Below are 4,996 nucleotides of genomic sequence, written 5' to 3'. Positions count from 1 at the left end.
GCAATTTCTCCCCTAGCTCTGCTGCTTCCCTGGGGTGGGGGCAGGCACAGTCCACTTGGCCCCACCCCTGCAGAGTCCCTCAAGCAGCTGCCCTGCAGCCTGAGCCAAAAATTCCTGCACCTCCCCGCTCCCAGAGGCAAGTGCAGACCCATCTACTCTGACGCACTGGGTAGCTGTGGCCCGGGCTGACCCCTGCTGGTGCCAGGATTGCTCAGGGTCTGACTACCTCCAGGGGCAGGGGGCACCCATCTCCCTCCTTGGAGGCCAAGGACCCGCCTAGCCTCCCCCTTCAGACTAGATGAACTAAACGATTGTGTGGGTGGGTGTGTTGGGGGCGGGATCCGGGCTGAGCTCCCAAGGCCAGATGTCCCTTTCTCAGCCCTGGGCCGGCTCTTATCATCTCGCCTTCCCCCTGGAGCAGGCCTCGCCAGCCTGGAGGACCAGAGGTTGATGTGATACTCAAGCCTCCGGGGAGAGGGGCAAGGTCTGGAAGCCTGGGGACAGGAATCTGGCCATGGTGTTGGTCTCAGGGTGGGTCCAGACCTTGATCCTTTGCAGAGCTCCTGAGGAACCCCCCCAGCACCCCTGTTATCACTAACCTGGACAGGGGTGGGGGGTGGGGTGAGAGGGCAGGTAGGGGTGGGGGTGGGGAGTAAAGAGAAGGAAGATCAGCCAGAGAAAGGCTTTGGGGAGTGGAGGGTGGGCCGAAGCTGGAGGATCCCTCGGCAGGAGCACAAGCGGGGACCACGTATCTGGCACCCACAGCATCCAAATCTTGGGAAGCTGCGGGGTACAGAGAAGACCAGAGCCCCACGAGGAGAGCCGGTGTTCTGCCGGGGAGATGAAGCACTCAAGGAACAATGACAGGAAGGGCAGCAAGCCGTCCCGAATCCTTCCCCTGACCCCTGTGGTCTAACACGTTATCTAGCACACGCCACCCTTGAGACAGCTCCAGAAGTGGTACCCTTTCTATCACCTCCATTGCAGGGCTGAGACAGAGGAGGCAGAGAGAGAGAGAGGTCGAGCAGCTGGACTTAACTCAGTCACCATCCGACGGTAGACTCTGGCGAGTGGTCCTGCAGGAGCCCCCAGGAGGAGTGGAGGGATTCCAGGTGGCGGCCGATGTCATGCATTTGTCCCATCAGAAACAGGGCACGCTGGGGAGTTCCCTTTGTGACTCAGCAGTTAACAAACCCGACTAGGATCCATAAGGATGCGGGTTCGACCCCTGGCCTCGATCCCTGGGTTCAGGATCTGGCGTTGCTGTGAGCTGTGGGGTAGGTGGCAGATGGGGCCCAGGTCTGGTGTGGCTGTGGCTGTGGGGTAGTCCGGCAGCTGTAGCCCTGATGCGACCCCTAGCCTGGGAACCTCCATAGGCCGCGGGTGCAGCCCTAAAAAGACAAAAAAAAAAAAAAAAAAAAAAGAAACAGGGCACGCTGCCCAGCGTGCAGGTGCTGGGCTGCTTATCACAGGCTTGGCTGCAACAGCAAGCACCTGTCCAGCCGGCAGGCAGGGCATTAAACAGAGCAGGGGATAATCTGCAGTCATGTCACTCAGCTGTGAACAGTGGGGAGCTCACTCGCTCTCTGCTGATTTGGATACAGCCTAGATGCGTTAAGTGTCAAGGAGCAAGAGGCACGTTTAGTGTAACTGCATTTACCTACAGTTAAAGGGTCATTATATATATAAATGCTGGTAGAGCCACAGAAACCTCTCTGGAAGTATGTTTGTGGAGTGAGCACGAAGAGAGCACGAAGAGGGGAAAAACGGACTTGCTTTTCATTTCATGCCATGGGCCTGCATTATTTTTATAATTCACACACACACACCCAGTCTAAAGTTTATTTATTTATTTATTTATTTTTTGTCTTTTGTCGTTGTTGTTGTTGCTATTTCTTGGGCCGCTCCCGCGGCATATGGAGGTTCCCAGGCTAGGGGTTGAATCGGAGCTGTAGCCACCGGCCTACGCCAGAGCCACAGCAACGCGGGATCCGAGCCGCGTCTGTAACGTACACCACAGCTCACGGCAACGCCGGATCGTTAACCCACTGAGCAAGGGCAGGGACCGAACCCGCAACCTCATGGTTCCTAGTCGGATTCGTTAACCACTGAGCCACGACGGGAACTCCTAAAGTTTATTTTTATTTATCTTTTGTCTTTTGTCTTTTCAGGGCCACACTGCGGTATAGGGAGGTTCCCAGGCTAGGGGTCCAATTGGAGCCATTGCTGCTGGCCTACACCACAGCCACAGCAACACCAGATCCGAGCTGCGTCTGTGACCTACACCACAGCTCAGGGCAACACTGGATCCTTAACCTGCTGAGCGAGGCCAGGGATTGAACCCGCAACCTCATGGTTCCTAGTCGGATTCGCTTCTGCGGCACCAGGACAGGAACTCCTAATGTTTATTTTTAAATGGGCCTAAAAGTGGAGGGAGGATCTTGACAGGTAGGAAGGAGGAGTTTTAGGTGGAAAGAACCAGAAGGCACAGGAGTGAGGAATTCTGGTTATGGGCGGGGAAACCTCTGGTCCCACGTTTGGCTGTATCACAGGAAGTGTTGGGAGGGTGATGGGTGGTGACAAGCCTGGGAAGGCAGGTGGGTGTGAGGCTCTGATGGATCAAGATAAGGTGTTTTTGTTTAATCTTACAAGTAATGGAGAGTTGGGGGTTTTTTGTTTCATTTTGTTTTTGTTTTGTTTTTTTGTTTTTTTGCCTTTTTAGGGCTGCCTGTGTGGCATATATTAGTTCCCAGGCTAGGGGTTGAATCGGAGCTGCAGCTGTTGGCCTGCACCACAGCCACAGCAACTTGGGATCTGAGCCGTGTTTGTGACCTACACCACAGCTCACAGCAACACCAGATCCTTCACCCACTGACTGAGGCCAGGGATGGAACCCACATCCTCATGGATCCTAGTCGGGTTCATTTCCGCTGAGCCACAGCGGGAACTCCTCCCCCCCCCTTTTTTTTAAATGAAGGAGAAAAGAATAGCTTTATTGGAGTTCCTGTGGTGGTGCAGCCGAAACCTGACTAGTATCCATGAGGATGCGGGTTCGATCCCTGACCTCGCTCAGTGGGTGAAGGATCCGGCTTTGCCATGAGCTGTGGTGTAGGGCAGCAGCTACAGCTCTGATTTGACCCCTAGCCTGGGAACCTCCATATGCCGCAGGTACGGCCCTAAAAAAAAAAAAAAAATACCTTTATTGCTTTGCCAGGCAAAGGGGGACAGAGCAGACTGGTGCCTTCAAAAACTGTCTGTTCCACTTGATGGAGGGTTTTTAAAACAGTGCATCCTAATATTTTACAGTTACGGAGCCGTCTGGGAAAAGTGGATTTCTCAGATACGATTACATTTGCAAATCTTGACAGCAGCGCTGCAAGGTAGGTGGGATGAGCTGTACCATGAGGAAGCAGGCTTTGTGAATAAAGACCACACACTCAGAGTTTTAAAGTGAGAAGCTTTGTCCTCATCCCCTCCATGTAAAATAGCTCACATCTGCTAACCCCAACCTTCCACTCCATCCCTCCCCCAACCCCCTCGCTGTATTCAGTATCCTATGATAAACTATAATGGAAAAAATTAATCTTTAATGTGTATATTTATATACGCATATGTATAAATGAATCACTTTGCTATACAGCAGAAATGAACACATTGTAAATTAACTATACTTTGATCAAAAACACTTTTAACGAGAAGCTTCGTCCTCTGTATGCACTGCTTTGCATACTACCAGCCAGTTCCCCAACCCAGCAGAATGACAGGCTTCCTTTCACAGCCGAATCATCTTGAGACCCCCTCTTGTGACATTCAGATCAAAACATGAGACATTGTGACCCCCAGGAGAAAAGGGCAAAGGACCTTGAGGTCAGAAGTTCACAAACTCAGAGTTCCCGTCATGGCTCAGTGGTTAACGAACCCAACAGCATCCACGAAGACATGGGTTCGATCCCTGGCCTTGCTCAGTGGGTTAAGGATCGGGCATTGCCGTGAGCTGTGGTGTAGGTCGCAGCCACAGCTCAGATCCCACATTGCAGTGGCTGTGGCATGTAGGCCGGTGGCTACAGCTCCGATTCAACTCCTAGCCTGAGAACCTCCATATGCTGCCGGTGCAGCCTATGAGACACAAAGACCCCCCCCCAAAAAATTTCACAAACTCAGAAAGGCTCTGATATCTTCCTCCCAAGGACGTTCCTGTCCTTATCCTGGGGGGTAAAATATTAAGGGACTCCTTGTTAGCTGAGATTTAAGCATTTTTAGAACACAGTGAAGTTCTGTTGAATGAAGGGATGCCAGCTTTTTTGTGGAGGTTCTGAAAGGTTCAGGGCTGGTACCCGAGGCCATAGAGTTTGTGGGATGCAGGGGGCAGAGGTGGGGGCTGGACCCAAGGCCCACAGTCTGTCCAGCCATCATGGACCATACCCAATATGAGAAGGGTCACGCTGGCTGTGTTTAGGACAGACTGGTTTGGGGGAAGATGGGGAGGCCAGGGAAAGGGCTACTCAGGTCACCCAGACGAGGCCAGGGGGAGGGGGCGGGGCGGGGGAGCGAAACGGAGAGGACTGTTGAGAAAGGCAGCCCCTCTCTCCAGAAACTGGCCCACACTAGACCCCATTTATGCTCCGGGCTTACCTCCCCTCGCTCATGGGCTCCAAGCGGATGAAGTCAGGAAAGAATAGACTGTGGGGGGGTGAAATTGAGGGTTTTCTAGAAAAGGGAATCCATCAGCATCACCCGTGCGCCGACAACTGGCATTGATGATACAGAGTCGTCACCTAGTGGCAGTAAGAGGTACTGCACAAAGAGACACACCCTGCAGTCAGCCACCTGGGGACTCAGAATCCACAATTCCTCGGCTCCTTCCACCTGCTTTCTTCCCAGAATACCTGGCAGTTCCATCTAAAGCCTGGAGCTCACTTTTTTTTCGGCTGCTCCCGCGGCATTGGGAAGTTCCCCGGCCAGGGATCAAACCTGTGCCACAGCAGAGACCCAAGCC

This window comes from Sus scrofa, chromosome 12, assembly GCF_054392235.1.
Source record: "Sus scrofa isolate SSC_HxYL_T2T_F1_AM1 chromosome 12, Sscrofa_HxYL_maternal_Yorkshire_Landrace_v2.0, whole genome shotgun sequence".
In the NCBI taxonomy this organism is placed as follows: domain Eukaryota; kingdom Metazoa; phylum Chordata; class Mammalia; order Artiodactyla; family Suidae; genus Sus; species Sus scrofa.
This window is presented reverse-complemented; position numbering follows the sequence as displayed.